The 24839-nt window shown below is 38.5% G+C and overlaps 1 protein-coding gene across 1 annotated transcript in view; it reads right to left on the reverse strand.

Annotated features, from left to right (window-relative positions):
• LOC115908560 (teneurin-2-like) overlaps positions 1-24839 on the reverse strand; it is a 637472-nt gene that overhangs the window by 282764 nt on the left and 329869 nt on the right. Inside the window, exon 4 of the mRNA XM_030957248.1 lies at positions 6169-6242. The gene's annotated coding sequence lies outside the window, so the exon portion shown is untranslated. The remainder of the gene's footprint in view (positions 1-6168; positions 6243-24839) is intronic.

Consider the following 24839-nt stretch of genomic DNA (forward strand, 5'->3'; position numbering starts at 1 on the left):
GGAGTGAGATAATTGATTTTAGGATGCACTACCCCTTATTAAGACCTAATTTAACTGTATATCAAAGACTAATTAAATGGCATTACTCCATCTCACTGATGAGTTTTGATGCTTGGTGAATAGATTTGGGTGAAAAATGAACACTCAGTAATAGATTTCTAATTCACACAGATAACTATGAACTAAGAAGCTGAGCAAAGGGAATTTTGCATTATCTAAAACTAACACATTTTTTGGTATTCCTTTACATGGATAGTCTGAAATGAAAAAATAAAACATTTAAACACCTGCTGAGAACTACAGGGAAAGGGAAAGACAATGAAAAGGCTCTCTGTGTAAAGTGGTTATTTAAACATTTAGGTAATTTTCTTACAGTGAAGAATTAAATTTGTGAAAAGACTATGTTCCTTTGTGTGTATTCATCTGTTTATTCTGCAGAGCTACGTAGCTACATAAAGGGATGACAAATAATATATACTATTTATTTGTGCCATTTTAAAAAAGCATTTAAAGAAAACAGACTTCAGAATTATTTGAATTTCTGATTATTCCAATACCTTGCAGTACTGAAAGTTTATTTAGTGCTGAAAAGGAATGAAGAGACTGAAATACATGCCTCCAATTCTTTGAAATAGTCTGCAAGTTAAAATAAATATGAAATAAGAAAAGATTAAGTTGCTTTTGTGCAAAGGAATGGCAGGGACTGAGTTTACTAATAAATCCTTCAATATTCATTTAAACGAAATCATCTGTCCCAAAATAATTCCTTTAGCAATCCAGTGTCTGGTTTAATAAAAAACAACTTACAGTAAATTTGAGTGTGTAAAGGAAACAAATGCAAAGCTTTAATCCCATCAATCTACCCTCTAAATAAAATGTTTTGTCCTCTAGACACAATTGCTCTGACAATACAAACTCATCGTTCTATTTAATCTCTCAGGTCATGGCCCCAGAGATTATGATGAGCTGCCTCTCAAAGCCACACTGTGCTGCAGTACAACATCTCTTGGATAAATCACAGGATCCTCGCCCAAAAAACCCAGAAACTTCACTACAGCTCTGGGGTGTACTTCCTTGTTTCTATTGGTTTCTTTCACTGGCAAGAACATAACTGCATATGGGAGCATCAGTCATGTGTCACTTCTCCTTTCATTTTTGGCCAAGGTGTGACGTACAAAAACAACAATCTATAGCTTTTAGACATTTAAAGAAACTGTACAGACTGAGGGTTATTCACTTGAAACTAAAACTTGAAGGCATAAAGTTATGCTGTATTAGCTGAAGGATATTTACACATTAATTATTCTTCTACTAATTCAAGTAGAAATAGCAATACTGTAAAGGAAAACAAATATTTATTTCAGCATTTGCACAAATCATATTTATAAATAGATATGCAAGCAAACTATTTATGTAAACATCCCCTAAAGAACCCTGGGTATGACCAGCCTTGCAACCAAGCTATACATAGAAGATTTTTGAGTAAATAATTACAACAGAGTTTACTCTTCAGTTTCTGGAAAGTGAGGAGGATTTTATATATTAAGACATTTATATCCAAATACATAAATGTTACTAGAGAAAACTTGCAGCTTTCTAGAAAAGAACTAAAATGCAAATACACTTAAAAATGACATTAAGAATACAGTGCTTTTCCTTCTTATTTAAAACATGTCCTTTGTAAGCACATGGAAATTTCTGGCTGGATTTAGAAATACACATCCCCTCACCCTTCTCTACATCTGCACCTTCATGACTGCAGATACACACTGGGTGCAAAAAAACTCACACTGAAGTTGCTGTGCAACTAACCCTCATTTTATTCATGTTTTTGCCTAGCCTCAGTCTTACTGTCACAGATATTTGCTAGAACAAGTGAAGAAAGGGTGTGTTCAGGAACTTGGGTCTAAATGCAGATGTACAGCTACTGAACCAACATAACAGGCAAAGCAGTCTTACTCTAAGACCTTTTCCCAAAAATCCACCCTGAACTTAAAATAGCAACACAAAATATCCCACAATCCCTCTGGTACTTTTACTCAGCTCACTCCTTATTTTCTTTATTTGCATTTTGCTCTTTCAAGATTTCTGCTGGCACTTTCTGATTAACACCGTGAGAGATTCAGTACCATCACAGGACTTTCATATTCTACTTCAGGTCTCTTCTCTTTATACTTAAAACAGAGACTAACATTAAGTGAATGCAACCCTTGATCATAAATTTCCCATTCGAGTGACATGAAAAAGATACCTCACTATTGCATAAAAAAACTACAGGAAGAAAAGTGAAAAGTTTGGAGACTCCTCTTTAATGAGAGAATAATGAATTTTCTCTTAATGGAGAATTGCTGTGATAATCACTGCAGGCTTTGCTACAGGAGTCACAGAGATTCTATTCCTCAACAAAATTTTTAAGATGCCCTTTGGATTAATGGCAAAAAATCATATCAGTCCTCAATATTCTGCTACAAGGACAGCCCTCTTTTCTGTTTTTCTAAAGACACTGGCACAAGGATGTATTTGGCATTAAAATACAGGATGTAACACTGGAGAGAAGAACAACTATTCCAATTAATTTCCCTGCACTGATAAAAAGGTTAAAATAGGGGAAGTTAAAATATCAAGTTGGATTTTTTGTTGTTTACTCAGTGAGCAAGAAGAACACCAGGCAGCTAAATAAAAAAATTCCAAAACTATTACTGCCTTACCCTCTCCAATTAACATTTACAAAAAGGAAAATCTGACAGCATTCAATAGCCAAATCTTAGCAATTATTAAAAAGCACAACTCAAGTAATCAAGCAATTCATATATTACTAAAGAAAGAACCAACAGTAGAACATGCAAAATGGCCAGACAAGTTCTATACAAACAAGTATTGTAGAATGCCAGCAACAATGCATGGTAATGAGTTAGCTATAATTAGTACCACAAGCCTTAAAATAACTCCATCCTCCCAAGTTTGCTGTATCCTGGATATGATTAAATCTTTTTTTTTTCTCCCCAGCATAACTAAAATGGTAATTGAAAGCTGATTTAGGATCAAAGACAATCTCAAGTTTATAAATAGTTGTAGCTGGCTGTGAAAATTATCGTCAAAATTTCTTGGAAGTGCTACAATGGTAGTACACTTGCAGGAACTAAACTGAAATAAGGTATTTTTTGAAAGACTTATAGACAGGCAAAGAGCTCTGAGGAGGAAAAAAACCCACAATAGAATCTACACCACTAAGCACTGTTAGATGAAGGCCATTATAAAACAGTATATTTGATGTATCTGAAAAACCCAAAACCAAAAAACCAGACCCCACCACAAAAGAAGAAAACCCGTCCCAACACCACTAGAGAGTAAATACCAATTACCACTGAGAAGCCCAAATTACTTGTGTAATTCTTTATTCTTTTCATCCAATGTTTTCACAGGACACCAGCAATTACAGGAGCTTTGGTTTTTATTCATGACTGGCAAAATCCTAGTTTATAATCCCTCTAAGGTACCAACCTCAATATTTGCAGTTGTATTTAAATTATTTTCTGCTATTTTGCCATAGTTTCTGAAACAATGTACTTTAAGTGTCTAAAGCAGTTCCACAAATATGAACTTTTAGAAGTGTTCTTTTTTGCATTATATGAGGCAGCAAAGCAAGACAGAAGCAGTGAAAACTTTTAGAGACAAAAGAAACTTGCTACCCAATATCCCTTCCTCAACTGACCTCCAAGGTTGTTTGTGGACCTAAGCAACCCAAATAATTTTGGGATTGAAACTAAAATGTCAGTTCCAAATGGAACTGATCACATTTAATGATACTTAAGATACAGAGAAAGAATTCCCAAGCAGAAGAAAAGTGTGAAGTAACAATTTTGCATAAACCACGAGCTCTCCTATTAACTGAATCTCAACAAAAAACCCATAGAGAATGTGGCTTTGAATTGCTGAAATTTATGTTAAATTTTCATGAAGTGTAATTACCATCTCATGAGAAACTGGATTAATACACCCCATTGATACACAGTGTATAAAAATATCCCCTGTGAATTGCTACTGTATATTCTAATCCAGTTGCTTGGGACACATCTGGATTGCAGTCACTTCCTTTTAATATATTTGTTATTAAAAAACTACTAGTAGAACTCTTTATTCCAAATTTTTGTCCTCTTGAACAATCTGACCAATTCATTTTAGGGATCTGAAGGAATAAATATAATTAATACAGTTGAAGGCATGACCTCTGATACAAACATCAATTTCCCAAGTTGTTTTTCTTCCCTTCTTATCAGTGCTGAATAATTAACACATGCACAAAACCTGAGTTCGTAGCTGAAAAGTGCACTTGAATATTTGAGACCTGCTTAGAGACTGATGACCTTTCAGGTAGGAAAGGGAGAGATCAGATCCAACAACTTGCTTACAGGTTGTGGTGCATTAGCATCACAAATGCCAGAGCCTTGGGGACCAGAGGCTGGCAGTCCTGGGGATAAGGCAACAGGACAACATTCAATCACCAGGTGAAACATGCCTAGTGAAAGGATTAGAATTTCCATTGCCAGTTTGTGTAACTCTTATGATTCTCTAAGTTGCTGACCATGTCTTCCCCCCACCAACTGTGTTAATTTTTTCTAGTTTGACCACTACTTTCCCAGAATAATCAGTCTAAATTTCTTAGTCTTCTAACACAACATTTCACCTGGCTGTGCCATGTGCTACAGGTTTTTCATCTGGCAGTTCTGTGTAACCTGCATGTATGAGCAACCCTGGGATCATCTTTAGCTATCCAAACAGAGAAATCATGGAAATAGCACCCTTGAGTGTTGCTTTGCTGACTCTCAAAATTCACAAATAGGTCTTTCAGTACATCTCTGACTTGCAAGTGCAAAGGGAAGCTGCAGACAGACACAACCCCTCATGTCACCAGTTTATATGTGCCATAATCTTCTGCTCACAAGATCTTTCTGCTGAGAGAAAGAACCATATTGTAAAACAAGCCTCTAAACAGAGAGATAAGTAATTAAGAAGTGCTGGGGCAGCCACAGGAAGAGAGAAATCCCTCCTCAGCCATTCCTTACAAGAGCAGACCAGTGAGGCAGGGAGAGCAACTGAGCACCTTGCTGCACCCAGACCTGAGCAAGGCAGTAGTAGAAATCAATGCAAGCACTTGAAAGGACTCCTGAGTACATCCTAGGTCTTGAATTTTCACCGGGGAGCCAAAGCACTGGGAATAACACATACACTTTTATTTTCCCAAATCATAGGACTTCCTGCCAAAAGAAGCCCAGGACAAGGCAAGCAGAGTGCTGCAAGCGCCAGTAGGGATCTCAAATCCCCACGACTGCAGCCTGTAATGCAACGGATATTGCTCATCCTGCAGAGCACAAACCTATCAGCACAGCTCAGGAAGCAGATCAGTAGATTATAAGGAACCTCACAGTCATCACAATGTCCTCTCTCCTCAAAAGAGGACCTCACTCAGCGATACAGGCATATCTATATGGTCTGTTTTCACTGCAGCAGTGGGAGTTGCAGGTGTATATATACAAGTATGCATACATACACATATAAATTTTATATATACATACAGAAGTGGGTATTCAGATGCATTCACATGTACACAGACACAATCTTAAAGATTTGAACATATAAACCTTCCACCAAAGAATCCAAAAGGAACCATTACACTGGAAATGCTTTTGAAACCCACACAATGAGTTTATATAAAAATCACACAGGAACTAGACTGAGACCTATTTCAGAAATAAAGTGCACAAGCTCATGACAATGAATACCAAATGAAATTTTAAAGAGAGAAATAGACTAAATGCTTGAGCAGATGTGGCAAAAATTAAGAGCAGTTAAAGGCAATGATCAAGTTGTCTTCTCAGAGAGAAAAAAATCAAGCAGTATATAGAAATAAGGTGACTGCAAAAGATGAAAAGGTAGCACAGAGATATGAAACTGCAAAATTTGCACAACAGCATGGAAAGTGAAAGTGTGATTAAAAATTAACCCAAAGTAATCAGAACAAGGACAATTATGGATATTTAAGCAGCAAGACTGATGCTGACTCTGAGAGGAATAGCACAGACTGTAGAATTCACAAGCTCTTTGGATGAGCAAGAAACGTTTTTCAAGAATTTAGCTTACAATACGCCTGCTGTCATTCACAAGCATTACCTTGAGGAGACTTTCAGCAGGGGATGAACTCTGAAAACACTTCACAGAGAGGTGTTTGGATTTCCACGTCGAGTCTGAAAAACAGAAAATCACTGGTTAAAGCCATCAGCTTATGACACAGAGGCAGTACTGGCAAAAGTGACAGAAAATATCCATATAAGAAATCTGCCCACTGAACAGAGAAAGTGTCAAGGAGAGAGGTGGATTAGTGGCTTTATCTCAGAAGTGACAGATTTCTGCATTTCAGAAGTGCTGTGCTGGAGTGGCTGATGGAAGGACTTACATGATCAAGGAGAACCTGTGGCTCACCAATAGCTGAGGGTTTTGATTTGATCTAAACTCTTTTGTAAAATCCCAAGATTAACCCCATACAGCCACTTTTCCCCTTTGAATTCCAGGGAGATGTATTTCAGGGAGATTGAACAACACTGGAGATATATCCCAATAATATAACCTGAGAACAGGTTAGGAAAAAGTCTGGTTTCAACCTTCCTTCTACACCTCCCCACCCACCCAAGGAATAAAAGCAATTTTGGGTTGCAATAAACTTTGTTGTATAGGCAGCTAGAAGGCAGCATATTCTTTTCATTTCTCATTTAAAGACACATCATCAGGAAGTCATTACATTGGGAAGATTGGATCTCTGCACTGTTGTGGTGTAATTGAGCACTGCTGTACACAAATATTGTAAACAATAAAATGTAAAAAGGTTTGCAGTATTGGACTTGTCCTTTTTGCTCAACTATGGTGTTAGGTTTAATCCATCAGCAAAAATAAAGTTTTCTCCAAACTTAGACAGAATTTGCCGGATTGGAATATATTTTCTTAATTATTGTAAACAGTTTAAAAATTAGATAATCTAACCTACGATTCTGGCTATTTTGTCTGAACTCCACCTCTACCTGACAGAGGGCTGCAACCAAGACAGGGGACTACTACCAGCACATAAAGCAGTAGGGAGGGAGGAAAAGCAGACAGCCTATTTTAATGGACATGTCTCAAATCACAGGTCAGCAGTGCCTACACTGCTTTTAAGTCAGCACCAATGCCCTGATGATGTTTTAAGCTGCTTCTTGCAACATCAGGATCACCATGGATGATGGACTTGCTGCAGGCTAAATTCAAGGAATATGCAGGGATCCTGTAAGGGTTACAGATACTTCAATATATCATGTCTGCCCTGGCAGGGGATAATATTAGTGCTATTGAGATAAGGGTGCAGTGGTGCTGTTTGAAAAGATCAGCATCCTGCCTGCTGGGCTGTGATAAACAGTGGTGTGTTTCACACATTGGGGGAAGCAGTGACAGCCCCGTGCAGGCACTCCAGAGCAGCAAGGAGACACAAACAACTTCGTGGTGTGCTGGGAGCAGCAGCAGTTCTGCATAAGTGAAATTGTTTGTGGTGTGGTGGGAGCAGGAGCAATTCTGCATAAGAGAGCTCCTTTGTGGTGTGGTGGGAGCAGGAGCAATTCTGCATAAGAGAGCTCCTTTGTGGTGTGGTGGGAGCAGGAGCAATTCTGCATAAGTGAACTCACATACTGCACAACTTCTGTCTCACCACAGCATCTTAAGGAGCTCGACTCAGCTGTTACACGGTTCAGGTTCTGGTCAGAAAATAGGATAAAGACTTGAAGAGAAGGTGCAGAGAACAAAAATTCAACACAGAAGAACGGAGCAAAGTGAAGACCACAAAGCTAGATTTACTCTGTGACTGAGGGCCAGACAGAATTGCTCCATAAAGGTGTGAATACCACATTTTAATTCTACCTACAGCAACAAAATGACACACCACCACTATGAAGTGTGTTGGTTTCAATACATAGCAAAGAATTCTCTTCTCCCACAAAAGACACTTTTGTTTTAGTGACTCTTTGAAGAAAAGAGAATACTTAGCAATTGCTTAATATTAAAAAAAAGCTGAGAAAAAATAACTGCATTCAGAATATTTTTTATGCACACAACTAAACAGCTTTACAAAATTTCACTAATTTCTTTTTTTCCCTTTCTCCTTACTACATTTGTTCCAACTATACTTGTAGATTAAATACTACCTTCAAACTTTCCAAGCATCCTTTTCTACCTTTTGAAAGGACAGCTGCTTATCCATAAGTAGCTTTGTCAATCTGAGTGCACGGGCCAAATGCAGGTAAGATCATAACAAATTTCTGAGCAATTAGGACTTGTTTCAGACCTAGAAGGAAAAACTGTGGCATTTCCAAAAATTAATTAAAGTTCCGGAAATCTTACTCCCCAGTTATTTGGGGATAAAGAGTTTCAGCTCTGGCAACTTCAGAATTATTTTTTAAGAAAGTTAAGTTATAAGAGGTTCTCATAGATTTGTAGTAATGAAGAGTTGCTCCTGTAACTTCAGTTCAGCAGAACTGCTTAAGAATTATTGGAAGATGACAGAAAGAACATTTCCTTCACAATACTCTCTCTACAAACAATAAAAGTAACTACCTGAAAGCAATTTCCTCTCCTAGACCGTCTTAATATTAACATAATCATAAACACTTAAGACAGCATTCCTCTCACATCTCCATTATTAATCTCTTAAAGCTGAGTTATGAACAACATAAAACATTAATGCATCATGCCCTAATAATTGTTGTCTTATTAGAACATTTGCCCCATATGGCTTGTTAGATGGTTTGTGTTCATAAGGAAGATAAGTTCCCATTTACCAGAAGATATTAAAAAAAAAAAAGCAGCATCCAAAACAAAAAACACACCCTGTCAATATTACTTCCATCAACAGCATTTTCATAAATTAATAAAAAATTAATGAAGCAGACAAAATGTAGTAATCTGGTTAAATATTAATTTAGGAGCACGTCTGCTGAACTTTGAGCAGTATTTACTGACAGCACCTGAGCCCCCGCCCCGGGCTGCTCAGAGCAGCTCTCTGTGCTCCCACAGGAGCAGAGGGATCCCCTCACCCTGCTGGGAGCAGCCACAGCCCAGCAGTGCTGCCCAGAGAGAGCTGCAGCCCGGCACCAGCAATCCCAGTTTCCGCTCACCAACCCCTGTGCTTGCCCTACACCTGAGGAGCCGGTCTGGCAAACTGTCCCTCGAACAGCAAGGGCTGCCACAGACATCAAAGAAATGCAGCCAAGTGCTCATCAGCCTCTGAGATGGTTAAAAACACACCCCTAAAGGAGATGGGAGAGTTCTCAACCACGCCTGAAACTTTAAGACTTCTATCATGTAGATTATTTCATTGCAGCAGCAGTGTAAAGTCACATGTTTTTAAGTTCAATTGTGTGATACTAAGTACTTTGAGAAACAAAATCCACTAAATTCAGACGAGGGGAATGAGTCTTGTTTTCCATTTTCTGCTTCCTGCCTAAACACCACAATTGCTTGCTCTTTAATTTTGAAGTTTGCAGTCAGCAGTGATCCTGCAGGAGAGATTTATCTTTCAACAAACTTGGACCAGTCAGAAAACATAGCAGAAGAGGGATTTAAAAAGATAATTGTCTCTCTGACTATAAATAAATTTCCCATCAAAGCCATTCCTAACACGGTTTCACTAACAGAAACTGTATAACCAATACCTATAGGTACATTTCCCAACAGAGGAATGGTGGGGCAGATCAGCCAGAGAACCTGGACACACAGGTCTGTGCATTCTAATTCCACCTCAACTCACTCTAATTCCATCTCACCAACTCCTGGAGCTCAGGAGCCACTCACAAAGTGTTTGCTTCTATTCCTCCATCTGTATAATGGCAATGATATCTAATTCAGAGGGATGCTGTGAGGATTAATTAGTTAATGTTGGTAAGTGCTTTGAAGATGAAAAGAGCTACAGAAGAGATAATCAGTTTTACAGTCTCTAAAAGCTTTTACCATGTCTGCAGAATTATTTTGGAGTACCACAGGAATACCATCGGGAAGAATCTGTCATTTATCACCTGCATCCAGAAAAGGGGAGGGGGTGGGGATTGCAGGGTCGGAAGGAACAGGTATGAAAATATTTCAGTGTTAAATCACCTATCTTGTTCTGAAATCTGCAGACAAACAGCAAAAAGCTCAGACTTCCTTTCTACAATCTACCTGTACATTCCTACCATTTTCTTAAGAAAACAAACACCAAATGGCTTTGTTGACTTAACTCTTCCCTTCTTTGTAATTTGAAATTCAGAAACTACAGTGACTTTTAGGGTTCTTTTCTGTGTTTTTGAATATCCTGGCTTTTTCTGAGTAAGTATACTATAAAGGACTGCAAGATGACATCTCATTTTCTGAATAAATGTCTTTAAGTTATCTATGTTTAGTTTTGGAAGATTTACTTTTGGTTGCCTAGAAAGTCTTCAATGTCTATAGCCCAGCTGCAGTTCCCATCTTAACTGGTTTTCAAAAGAGAAGTTTGTAATGAAACAATCAGAGCCCTCAAACTCAGCAGACAGGATACAGAAGCATACATGGTTGAAAATTTCAGATTTTTTTTTAATTCAGTAATAACTCTATGTTATTCAGATAATTTTTTATCCCACATAAGAATAACCGTATCTTCTCTTTGATTTTTAAGTAGAGCATTTTTCATGGGTGACTTGAAGCACATTAAAAGAACGTCAGCTGCTGATGCAACTGCTTCACAGCTTGTGTGTCTTCCTGGATGAACTGCTTCCAAGTATAACTATTTTGTGATCAAAAATGTGTTCTTGAATACACATATTTCAAATGACCATCAGAAAAAAAGGAAAAGAATTTGATCTGACAGATGCTGTCTACAGAGAGCACAACCAGAGGAGTACAGATAAGTGATGTGTTAGTGTGCAAAGGGAGCAAGGTATAGAACTGTGTTTATTGCAAACTAAATGCAATGCTGACTGGCACTGGCTTCAGATAAAATTTCTACCATAATCAAATACAAAACTTCTGTATTAAGCTGTACTTTCCTCTTTAAAAAACAATGTCTAGTGGCTCTTCTACTTATTCTCAGTAGTTAGGGTATCGTTAACACACAATGAAACAATCCACAATCAGCATTGTTGTGCAATGAAATATATTTTGCTGCTGGTTATAACCATTATGTTTTGCTCACAGCCCTTCCCCAGCCTTATGTCAAGTGTCAACACCGACAGGGCTGAAGGAAAAAAAGTAAATATTTCAGCTCACTCTTGTTTCTCAAGCCCTTTGAGCTTCACAAGGCAATAATGATTATTTATAGCCCCTCTCTGCTCCCAAAGATGCCACCCACTACTCTCCCACCACATTTAATACTTCAAGGCTACACTTCTGTTTTGTGGAAAGGGGTAGAATGTCTTGACTTAGATGCATCCTTTCATAAGGAAAAAGATGAAATAGAGTGGAAAAGATTCTGGGTAACTGGACAATGCTTTGCTATTGCAATTGCCCCATATTCTTACAGTCTTTGCCAACTGCCATCACTCTGCCTTGAAATAAGTCAGCTCTGCTGACCCCATGGAACTTTTCAAAGGCAAATCTCAGTGCCTGGTAAGCTGGACAGATCCACTTTGATCATGGCCAGATGGTACCTTCCAGGGTTTTTCATTCACATTTTCCTTCAGGTTAAATAGTCCTTTTCCCTTTCCCAGTATTTATTCTTAATGCATTTATAACAAGTAGTTATAAATTCAGATCCTTTCTCCTGCGGGCCCAATGATTAAAGGCCTTTTAGACTCATTTGCATGACAGGTTACCCATTATCCTAATTGTCATTGTACAGCATCTGACCCATCCTTCCCCCCCTCCCCATTTATTTAACATGAAAGAGCAGATTTTAAACACTACTCCAGTGCAAGGTCATTTTGACACTTGCCTGTGTACAGCAAACCCTCAGCCAGCTGCACATCGTGGGCAGGTTGCTGTGGTGGGTGGGGAGCAGCCCCCAGAGCAGCCCCACTGCCCCAGGCTCCGTGTCCAGCTGACCAGCTTCAAACTCACACTGCAGCCTCATGATCCTCAATAAATACCCCAGAGCTCACATTGCTGGACTGAAATTTCGTGTTTGTTGCTGCTGCCCTCATTCTGTACCCCAGAATGACAGCAGCAGCAAACGTCCCCATGCTGGGGTGTTCTTTCCAGTGAGCACAGGAGGAGCTGTGGGTACCACCCCAGAGACTCCCCACATGCCAGAGGGGCCTGGGAGACAAGACATGTTGGGTTTCCTTTTGAAAACCACCAAATTTGTGTATACTATATACATCAAATTTGTGTATACAAGACATGTTGGGTTTCCTTTTGAAAACCACCAAATTTGTGTATACTATATACATCAAGACTCAGGGACATCCCTGGTACTTTTTTCCTTTCACAAGAATAAATTCCTCACAGCCTTCTCACCATCCATGTGCTGCACTGCCTCCTGTGCCTCCTGCTTACCAACACGATTTCCAATGAGTATCCAAAACCTGCCTCTGAATGCAAAGGACTTGGTGGACCAACCACAGCCACACCAATCAATAATTTCATGTTGCTACAGAGTAACCAATACTAAGAAAAAAACAAACAAACAAACAAACATGAAAAATTAAACAACTGCTAATTGCTGGGAAAACTGCTGCAGGCCAGTACAGAGCCTCAAGGAGTGCTGCTGTGAGCTCCCAGGACTCCTGCTCGTGCCTGAATTTTCCATGGAGTAACTGAACCTGACAGGAAACAATCCTGATACAATTAGAAACACACACCTTGCCAACACAGCCCTATCAGTCATTACGCCACATACTCCTGTAATATTCCTGAGTCCTCCACACAGACACAGCTCTAAGTTAGATATTTTGTTTAATTCATCTGAATTCAGAGAGTCAATAAAAGGGCAACTATCCTCTTTAAAGAACCATCATCTCTGATCTCTCACTGTTGATAATCAAGGAGAAACACACTTTTGTTCTGGGGAATTAACAGGTCATCTTTCCCTTTACTGATGTTTCCATTCTGTTCTGTCTGCACCAACTATGCTTGCGCAATCAGACTTAAAAAATGAAAAATTTATCTCAGGTTGCCTACCTGATGAACACCATCACAGCACACACTAATCGATTGCAGGTTCAGAAAAACTTGTCTGCTTTTGTGTTCATACTGGTCCTGATGGCCTGTTTGCATGCATCTTCACTTAGCTTTTCTAGGGCCCAATAAAATGTTACTAGGAAGGATAATAAGATTATTCTGGTCTAGCTGAGATTTTCATACTGCAGAACTGGGGAAGAGAGACTGTTAGAGGTATTTCTGCTGCCATCTTTTATCCTTCTTTCTATTTTATGTTCTACTTTAGCTCCAAAACTGTACATTTTACAAAACAACTCATAATTTATTGCCTGAGTTCAGAACAGGAAGGTTTAATTTACCTGGATTTGCCTCTTTAAGAATTAACCAGCAATACCTGTGCACGAGACTATGTAGCTAACATGGGGAGGAATGAAAGCAAAAGAGAGATAACACTACAGCTCATAAAGCATGGCAAAACATATTGGCACATTCTTCCCACAACAACTTTTAAAGAGAGATAGAAAGCACTTTTGATTGTTTTCCTATCCTCCTCATCTGTTTAATAAAACAAAATTTTCGTTATTGTATTCATCATTTTTCTTGCTCTATTCACAAGAGACAAACTAAGAAACAAGTGAATTAACTTTCTCTCTACTTAATTTCACATTATTTCGTTTTTTAAAATAGCTTCTAAATTACATATATTTCTTCCTTTACTGAATTCCAGAGAATTAGATAAAGTGTGCCTGTATTAGTGTGACATACAGACATCACTTCTGATTAAGCAGCTCAAGCACTGCTAAGATAAACACAGCAGCTACACAAAAGTATAGAAAAGGACAGAATACAACAACAACAAAAACCCAAATTACCAGGGCAGACACTCAGATACTTGATCATGCTGAGGTGCAGAGTGCAGGGGTTAGGAACAGTGACCTAGTCTGCCTGCATTGTACCTAAGAATTGTCACTGCAGCAGTATAGACACACACTATAATTACCTCAGTTTGGCATAATAACAATTAGTGCAGACAGACCACAAAAGATAAATTAGAAGAAAATAAAGAGACACTTTAGTTAATTAAATTTTGTTTGTTGTACGTATAAATACTACCTTACCTGATCAAAACCCAGAAATATCCTCCATCGTGCTTTGGAACTACTAAAGAAATAACAACGCTCACAGCAGCAATTCATTAGCTGCAGCCAGCTCAGCTGTAGCTAATTTAAAGAATCACAAGCACAGCAGCACAAAATCAAGTGAACTTGGGCAGCTGAAAGTACTTTAACTGTGCAAGAGCTCGGGTACCCCTCAGTGTCATCTGTGGTGTGTGTTCCAACTGTGAGGTAGTAGCTGGAAGAAGTGTTACAATATAGCCCTAAGAAGTTTAATTAGAAGCCCCACATATTTCCAGGATCCAGGAATACTTATTTCATTTCAAAATAGATGTCATTTTTACCTAATATAAAATCACTTTAGTCCCTTTCAAGTCACAGGACAGAATATTACAAGTGTCCTGAATCACAACGTACTAAGCCACAAGCTTTGTTTTCAAACCTTAAATAGTTTTCTTTGGGTAATTCAATTCTCATATTTGATAAAACATATTACCAGCCCCTAGAAACGGAATATGCAGAGCAACAGGGTAAAAATTACAGGAATACAGCTGAGTCTAAAGCTGAATTAACTTTGCACACGCTATCAGGGCTGTAGAGCACAGGAAGGCAGTTTAGCTGCATCAAGTTAAGCTGAGCTGCACTATCATCTCTTATTGGCAGGCTGCTGACTTGATGAAGTTATTGCCAACATCCACAGACTCTGCCTGACCAGATTCTTCTGCCTCACTCTGCTCTTACAGGCTCTCACACCATGGGCATGGTTCCCTCCCAGAGCACGTTCTTCCTCCAGCCACTGCTCCTCCCATGGCATAAAGATGCAGTAGTGCAAGAACTTTGTTGTAATATTTTAAAACATGCAATATGTGAATGTCACCTACTGAAATGCAAACTGTGGCAATAAAAATACTATATATAAATATATATATAATAAATATATATATAATAAATATATATATATAAATATTGCCACCCCAGTTCTTGGGGTGGCAATATAAACATCCAGAAGATATTTCAGAAGCAGACCTGCTGGTTTGCAGAAATTACCTCCTGCTCAGGCCAGCCTGACTGCTCATGCCTGGCACCTGGGATTGAAAGCCCAGCAGGTGAGGGGGGTGTGCAGCCACCTCTGTCACCTGCTCTGCCACAGAGGCACACATTGCTCACACACAGCCATGGTTGGACTATCCTCAATCTCTCCAGTGCACAGCAGGGATTAGCTCTGAGGGAAAGGGTCATTCCCAAAATGCTGCCCTCTGAAGAGGGGTTGTTTCTCTCAAATATTTCAATCACTAGAGCATTTTCAAGAATTAAGTGGCCCTTGAAATCCTACTCACAGACATGATCTTCCTAATAAGAACAATAATGGTAAAATTATTATACTGAAAAGACAGTTCTGCTGCAGACAAGTTGGAGAATTGTACACGGCTGTTGCATCTCCACATTAGGCTGAAAATCAGAAAGAATGCAAATTCAGGAGCTGATCTTAGGGATGGAATGCTCAGAATGGGGCCCAAGTGCATTTTTCATTGAAGAGCGGGCCTGGGCTGCCAGTTTTATTCAATTAACAAAGTTCAAAATGAGCTCCACTTCACACAAATATTCTTTTTATCTATTACATCACATGCTATTCCCAGTGGTATAGAAGCCCCAAACATCAGACTGTGTTCAAAAACCAGAGGCTGCTTTACATTATGTCTTTGTATCAGGGCAACTTCTCACAAATGACTTTGACACAATCAATCATGCCTAGAACTAAGCTGAAGTGCTTCAGAAAGCTGCCCACCATGGGCTGTTGAAGAATCTCCCCAACAAGGCTTTGACTTCAGCAAAATAAATGTGTGCTATCCCAATGAGGTGATAGAGGTTTATGTGATTTCAAATGCTGTGTTGGTTGCTTAGTACTAATACCATAGACTGGAAATGAAAAAACATCTAGCACTATTGCCTCTAAATAATTTATGCAGACCTTAATGTTGTCTACACAACATTATTTGAAACAGACTTGTTGCAGTGCCAGCAAGTACTGAAATATTCCCAATAGGAACTGATCATATCAATCTGACCTTGCTCTTTATAGCAAGTCAATGTAAAGAGAGCAAGGAGAACAATCTAAGCAGGTTTTAGCACCTTCAGCATCTGCTTGAAAACAAAAAGACCAGCATTCTCCTAGAAAACTCATTCCCTGTTTATCTTAATGAAGGCAAAACAAGCAGCAGAACAACTTGTTGAATGGAATTACAATAAAATATAATTCTTTTTTTTCAGACAAAAGGGCACAAAAATCAGTTTTCATTTGGCTCAGTGACTATCCTGTGTTTGAAAAGAATGTTACATATTCATTTCATTTATCATTTAAAGTCAGATAATCAGGAAGTCATTATGTGGCCTACACTGGGCAGCTATTCGATTAGAGCATAATTGAACACCCTGTAAGGCAGCCAAAGCTGACAGGTTGGGAATGCATAATATCCTTCCCACGGCGTTTTGAAGCAGGGGATAACTGTAGGAAAATCATTGTCAATCAAAACCTGACAACCCAGTGAGAGAGGCTGGAATCTCTGCTGCTTTGAAAACAGAAACCCAGCTTTATTTCCTAAGCTCTTGAGGCCTGTTACGCTTTGTGTTTTTATCAGATTATAAGGCGTCATTTTAAGAGATCGTAACTGAAACCAGAAAATTTTATTTGGCCTTCTTGTCTTTCTCATTTATCTGCAGGGAAACAGTGATCAAATATGAAAATGAGAGTAAAGGTTGGACTCACTTGCCCAATGTTTTAAACCTGGCTTTGACATGTTCTGATTGCTGAGAACAACTATTAACAAGGAACAGACACACAAACCCCACATGGCTTGCAAAAACATTGGCCTTCCAGTTGTTGAGTATTTAAATTACTGTTTAATGTCATACTGTATAAGGCTTGAGATGAAAAGTAATTTTTACTAAGAGACTTGAAACTCTATTGCCAGTTAGTAGCGTAACAACTTTTTAAATTAAAAGCCTGTTTGTTTCCCTAGCATTATCAGTGTGTATGTTAGTAGAAGCTTACAAGTCCTTCGGCAAGCACCTACTAATTTTTCCGGATTTCTCAAGTGTGCACACACATAGATCAGGAATGGGCACATCACTATTCTATCAAAGATCAGAGCTAAACCTTACAGTTGTAGTTTTTACTTGTAGAAATATTTTTGATCACTAGCAAGCAGAATAATAGGGCTAGCAGATGATGTCCAATACCACTGCAATGCACCAACACCATGTTCCAGCTACTCATGGGAGACTAAAAACTCTTTTTGAGACCCCAGCATCTTTGAGCAGCTGTAGTTGGAAAGCATCATGGAAAGCAGATGTCTTAAGCTTTTCAGAGTGTCCTTGAAGGCTCTGCATCTCAGCCCCACTGTCTGCACAGCATCACATGCCAGAAGATGTCACAAGGTGGTCATCAGCTGATTAGATATATATTTAATATATTTAATAAATGTATATATATACACATACACACACCTGTGGTATATTTCTACATGTGCCAAGTTAAACAAAGTGGAGGCAAATAACAAGTGACCACTGAAAGATTACTCTCATTTCCACCAGGTTGCCACAATGGATTTCCTTTTTCTTTCTTTCCTGAAAACTCAGTCTGTATGCCCTGCAGATAAAAGGCTGAGAAAACTACATGAGGGGGAAACACAAGCAGAAGTCTCCTCACCTTATCCAGACAACACAATAACCTCTGATAGCCTCCATCCTAAATCATCCAGCCATGCCACTAACAAAGCCTGGGAATAGGAGCTGTAAATCACTGGGGGTAATTCCAAGCCCAAGGGGAGTTGTATCCCAGGTTTGGATAAATCCAAGCATTGGAAGGTTTCCTTTAAAGCAAAGGTGACCTCTTGAGCTCTTTTGTGGCTACAGTGTAAGGAGCAGGAGGGTAGGAAAGTCCTGCTGCAGTCTGCACTCCATTCACTCCCCATCACTCCATAGCCCTGGGCTTGACAGTGAAATTCCCACATATTTGGAATTTCTTCAGTTCACTCCATGGAATTTCTCTATCCAGCATCTCACTGGCATAGCAACCAGAGGGGCTGGACCCTGGGAGAGCCCCTTGGCCCAGTGAGGAAAAGCTTCAGTGAGAAGTGGGAAAAAAGGAGGAAAAAGTGAGGAAAAAAATTACTAGGAACAACAAAATTCTGATCTGTACTCTAATTGTCTAACATTAAAATGTTAACAAATACTAAATATATGTTGTTCATGAGATTTCACTAGAGTTATTTACATAAGATCAGCACCTGATTTACAGAAGAAAGAGATACTGCAATTAGCCTCCAATATAATTATAATTAATAATTATTTTAGTAGGTGTATTTATGCCAATTAATTTGTAAACTTGCAGATTTTCTAATCTAATAGGAAGGTCTTAAAATTACTACAAGCTTCCTGAGCATTTACCTTGATTTGACTTTTCTCACACTTTTTTTTTCTCCTTGCTGTCTGGCTTTGTGCCTTCTAACGCTAACAAGCACAAACAGGAGTAAATCCAGTGGAGCAGCACTAAATTGCATTATTCTTCCAGAGGTCATCTCTATCCTCTTTTTAAGGAACAGCCATGGGTTTGTGCTCTGCTGCATTATCCCAGCTTTGTTACCTGATACTACAAATCTCCAGAGCTGCTGGGGATTATATCCAATGAGGAAAGAGTAGAGAAAATTAAATGAAGAAAACAAGAATTACATGTCAGACATTTCAGCCTTTCAAACGTTTTTGGGTTTTAAAACCAAGTAAAAAATAGTAAATAATGGGAATTTTGTTTTTTAATTTCTTTTTTTAATGGGGGACAGGACTGTACTATAAATTGGTAGAAACATCTTTATCATTCGAAATAAAAATTTGCATGTGGACAACTCTTTTGCCATCTGACAAAGTATTATTCAACTGAAAGAATTTAGTGGCTTCTAAAAAAATCAGTCCTTGGTTTCTTAAAAGCTAAAATAAGAGTGGCATAGGATGGTCCTATGATGAACAGGATGAAAAATAGTAATGTATTTGTTAAAGTTATTTCACCAGGAGGTCTCCTCTTTCTATTTAATAGACTTCACAATTTCCTTTTGTGAGGTTGTATTATCCATCTGGATCCCTGAGACCAGTCCAGAGCAACTCTGTCCCTTGGTTTAGATTAAACCAGAGTATTTGTAAGGGATGAATGTCTCTTTTTTTGTTGACACCATCTCTCTACCTCGTGTTATCTTGGCATATTTCTTTGTATTTTATCAGAAAGCTTATTATTGAACATCTACTCAAAATGAGACCCTGGGGCCTGGGGAGAATACAAGGTTCCAGGTTCTTAAGGGGCTACAAATATTTTCAATGCTTCTGCTTCCGGAATAGGCTGACTCAACCCCAAGTACACACCTGAGTGCAATGAAATCTTTGGGTAGTTTTTCAGTTAGTGGTGCCACTTTCAACCCAAATTCATTTCCATCTAAATTTAATCATAGATTTGTCAAAAATCATGAAGAACCAGTGAGCTAAACACAATTTCTTTTGATTCTTTCCCTCAAGCTCTCCAAACAGGACAATATTTCTAACCCCAAATTTATTTCAGCTGCTCTACAGCACAAGTTTTAGAACTGAACTGGACATTATTACCAATTCCAGAGGGCTGCCACTGCCTTTCTTTGCTTCTGTACAGCATAAACTTGTGCATTGCAATTGTATTTATTGCTGTCTCAGTGTATACATAGAATGTGCACACAAGATTTACAAGCAGCAAAATTAATTTGTCCACAGTGTGTGTCAGGTGAAAATAATTTAGTATTAAAAGTACTGCTAGAATGGAAATATCATGATAAACCTATCTGGAAGCACTTGAAAAGTCTTAAAGAAGTTCCATGGTATTCTGGCAAAAATATTAACCCTTCCACTGGCCACATTGTGGTAGAAAAAACAGAGCTACATTTCCCATCCAACTTTCACACCACTCAGAAATGTGGAGTATTCAACTGAAGGGAGTAAAATGAGAAGCTGTAATTTAAGCAAGAGGCAAAGAGCACTCTAACATGTGGCTTTATGGGATTTTCGATTATAATAAAATAAGTGAAGATGCAAACAGAGACAGAAACAACTGTACCATCAAACATCTGCTTCATCATTGTTTGAACAGCACAGTGCTTACAAATCTCCCATCTATTGATAACCCTGGCATGGACTGGTACCATTCATTTTGTTCTAGCTTACTTAGAGGAGTACTGTTCAGTTAAAATATTATTTCCCACACTGCTATGTGGTGTTAATGAGATAACAGCCTATTCCTCAAGACTTGATAACACGCTGTTTGAAGTTGGGATTTTAGGAAATTTTTTTAAGAAACCACATCTGGCAGTGAGGTACACTATTGATTATCTCAGGTTTTACAGCACTGCACAGCAATACAGATGTTCATCATAGAAGATGAACATTTATCTTGTTATCTGAAGATAAAATGGAAGCCAGGTCTGCTGCTCCTGTCTTTAAGAATAAACTATAAAACTCTGAATTCCACATAGAAATGTATTTTAGAGTGCAACAATGCAGAGCATTTTTCCCATAACTCATAGAATTAAAAATTAAGTTGGAAGTGACTCCTTCCACAGGTCTTTATTATAATAAATTTCAGTCTGAGGAAATTTTCTTACACACAGAGTTAACTCTAGCAATTAAATCTTTCCAACAAAAAAGGAAAATAAGAAATTGAAAAAAAATTATTGACATTTAAATCCTTCCAATGAATTACTGTGAGACTGAGAACATCTGAGATGGTCAGAAAATACATGGGCACAAGACCACACCTTTAAAGGCAGCACCATTTCACCAGATGGTTTTATGGTGGCTTAAGAAAAGATTCCTGCCTTTCATTTTTGAATGTGAGGCAAACCCTTGCCCTCTAACCTCATCCCTCTTTCCATAAAGCTTGTATGTAAAATTTTCATTTAGCATCTTTAGCAATCTTCCATTGGGTTTGAATAGTACATTTTCATTTCATTCATCATTTAAAGACAGATAATCAGAAAGTCATTACATGGGCTGACACCGGGCCCCGCGCTCGATTGTGTTGTAATTGAGCACTGCAGAGCGTGTGCCAGATCTAATGGATAATGAATATATTATGTCAGCAGAACTGCCTCTGCAAAGCTCCTGGGGAATCACAGGGGGACTGCAGTGACATGGAGGGTCACAGATGTTGTGCTGATTTACTGATGGAGTGATTGTGTAATTAGGTAATCAATGGCGGGTAGAGGACTATATGTGGACAGCTAATTTTATACAAATAAAGACCATACAAGTAGGAGGCTCCTATTTAGGACAGTGTAAGATGATATTTTGGTTTGGCTTAATTATTCATAAATTCTTAATGATACATTCCAAACGTCTGATGGTGGAAGGCCAGCAGCAGAGGTCTGACTCCAATTCAAACACTACAGCAGCCTACTTTCACAAACTTCTTACAATATTATCCCTCTAATTTAGAGAGCTCAAATTTTCTGCCTTGATTAAAATAAAACTAACCTGGCTTTGTGATAGAGAATTACTATAACTTTTAACATTTCAGGCAGAGGTAAAAAGCAGTCATGATAAGGACATGAAACAACTCTAAATATTTGCCCTATGTTTACTCTGCTCTCACTAGGAGCATTCAGTAATATTTACTCTGTTCTGAGTGACAGCATGTTTAAACAAAAACTGTAGAGGCAGAAGGTTCACATCCTAAATTTTTGTTAGGATGCTTGTAAGAGAAATAGATTTTAATAGAAAAACATGTTACTTTTTAAAAAGTCAGATGATTGAACTCTTTACTCAAGATGATGAACAGTAATTCACATTTATGTCCTTTTCCTAATTATGACTGGCTGTAAACAGCAGCCTCTCTCTCATCTGCCCCTCTCTCCCTGGTTCCATTTTAGTGTAATTCTGACACCTGGCTTCACTGTGCTTAGCAAAGATCTGTGTGATCCAAGGCCTCTCTGAGGCAGGAATACACCTGTCTGGTTTCCAGCCACGTCAGTGACACTGTCTCAGGTGGGGTTTTGGCATCCACAGGATCTTCCCACAGTGTCTGTGACAGCAGCTTCCACTCAGGGTTTGGCATCTGTGAGGGCTTCCTCCCAGGAGCCTCTGGTGGGTTTGCAGTGACACAAATCTTCAGGGGAAAATGCTATTTACTCATTACTCAAAAACAGAAATATCAATTAGGGAGACAGGAGGCATGAGCAGGCAAAGGCCAGCAAGGATGGTTATCACTTATACCAGTTTGTTCCATCCATGGCAAGCAGCAGCAGATGGCTCCTGTTCATTTTCTGCCTTTGTCCCTCTCTAAGCCTTTGCCAAACTGTCAGATCTGCTGACACCCTGGGCATCCTGTACTCAATTCACTCAGCTGCCCTGTCTTTACTACGGACACTGGCTCTTCTTTGATGCCAGGCTTTAACCCTGGGAAGAATAATCCATTCTAGCCAGAGGGAATCCACAGATCCAAAGACAAAGCAGGGCAAATCCTTATTTTCCTCCTCCCTACTACACTCTATTAATATTTCTTTTGGGGCAACTGCACAGTAGGTAGGGCACAATAAAGAAGCAAATGGAAAAACAAGGCATTTGCATAACAAGCAACAGATTTTTCTTAGTTTACCACAATCAGAAATTTCAGGGAGAATGATATAGTTTTGATCCTAACATGCTTTTTTCTCTACCCTCTTTGAACATACACAAGATTCTGGACTGTGCTACAGCCATTTGCAGTTATTTGCTCCACACAAATATTTTTATCCTGTTTAAAGGTGCATATATAAGCATGCTGGGTTTAGATCAATCTGCATTATTTAGATCACCCTTCAGTACTAGATCCTTTCACACCTCCTCCCTCTCTTCCCCCCTCTGCCTTAGTGCACTCATCACTAACAACTGTACATTAGTACATGGAATAAAAACAGGCTACCACTTTTCATTACATTTTTCCATTTATTTGTTCATTTTCTACCCCCTACAATGGCATAAAAATGGTAAGACCCAAATGCTACAAATCCTTTGCTGCTAAGAATTTTGTCAAAGAAGTGTAAAGTATTTCAAAGCTTTTTTTTTTTTCATGGTCCTTGATTACTTTTCTCTAAGTTTGATTACTTAAGGTTTTACTGGGCTTTCTGAATGATGACTTTTTCTTTTTTCAGCTCCTACTTTAGCAGAAAAGTATCCCCTCCTCCCAAATAATCTCTCCTTTCCTGAGTCCTGAGCAGTAGAACAGGTACCTCTGCTACTTGGTACCAGAGCAAGAATTGCTGAAGCAGGCTCCCAGCACAGCAATTCTTCAGCCTGGGCAATACCTATCAAATCTGTATCAGCTTACAGTTTTGGAGTTTTTTCCTGACTGAATTTCACAGTCCACAGACTCCAGAGAGCCAACCTCTTCCTGAAATTAGGACTACCTTTCTCATACAGAGTACTGTAAGCATGACAGAGTTTCTACTGTAATTTCAGAGAAAAACTAGAGGAAAGCTTAAGTTTCAAAATAAACTTCTATTTTTTATTCACAAACATGACTAGGAGATATCAACAGTTTTTGTTTAAAAACCCCTTAAATCTCTTTAGGACTCTCCAAGTATTGGACATGGACACCTTAAAGAAAACAATACAAAAGTCACCCTATACAAGGAGGATTTGCTGGCAAACACAGACCAAAGGAAAGCTTTCCTTAGAATTCCAGCACATTCCAGCTGCAGGGAGCTCCTCAGGCTATCCTCAAAAGTGGTAATGCCATTATCAAGGGGAGGTAATGTTTCTGAATGCTGCTTGGTAATACTGCAGTGTATTTATGATGATAATGAGATAAAACACTCATTTCTAAAAGATACCAGGAAATAAAGATATGTATTTATTTAAGTAATAAAAACAAGCAGAGTCTAATTGCCTCCCAAACCTATCTCAAGTACTTGTATAATGAAATTCTGAATAATGGTTTTACTGATCTTTAATGTGTTTAGCCCTTTTAAAAGTACATAAGAGCAAGAAGATGAAAATTCTTGGAGATATAAAGAGGTGTGGCTGGAGCAAAGTGTGCTCTGATGCTTTACAAAATCCAGAGAAATGTGGTGAAAGATGTTCAGACATGCCAGAGGAGGAGGAGGAGGAGGAGAGGGTAAACAAAACAAATGCTTGGGTGAAAGAGAGGAATCTTTCATAAGAATTCCTCAATTTTTAACCAAGAACAGAGACAACAGGGTCGTCATACCCAAGAATCTGTTCAAAGCACAGAGAAGGAAGGGAAGAGAGGAAAAAAAGAACACACTAAGTAGATAAAAATGAAAGGAAAATGAAACTGAGGTAGATGTGGATAGGAAGAGTATGAAAATGTTAATTAATCCTGCCTATTACTATTTCTAGTGAAGTTTATTGTTTTAAAAGTACAGACCTTGCAAAGCCTTAATTTAAATGACATGCAATGTTCTCGGGCAGATCTTTATTACCATGTTACTTTATTATTTGAGACTTACTGCTCAGTGCAGATTTTATGATTAAATAATTGACAGTATTTTTGCAAACACCATAGAAAATCAGGTTGCAATCAACTTTATCAAAGGA

This window comes from Camarhynchus parvulus, chromosome 13 (assembly GCF_901933205.1).
Source record: "Camarhynchus parvulus chromosome 13, STF_HiC, whole genome shotgun sequence".
Taxonomy (NCBI): domain Eukaryota; kingdom Metazoa; phylum Chordata; class Aves; order Passeriformes; family Thraupidae; genus Camarhynchus; species Camarhynchus parvulus.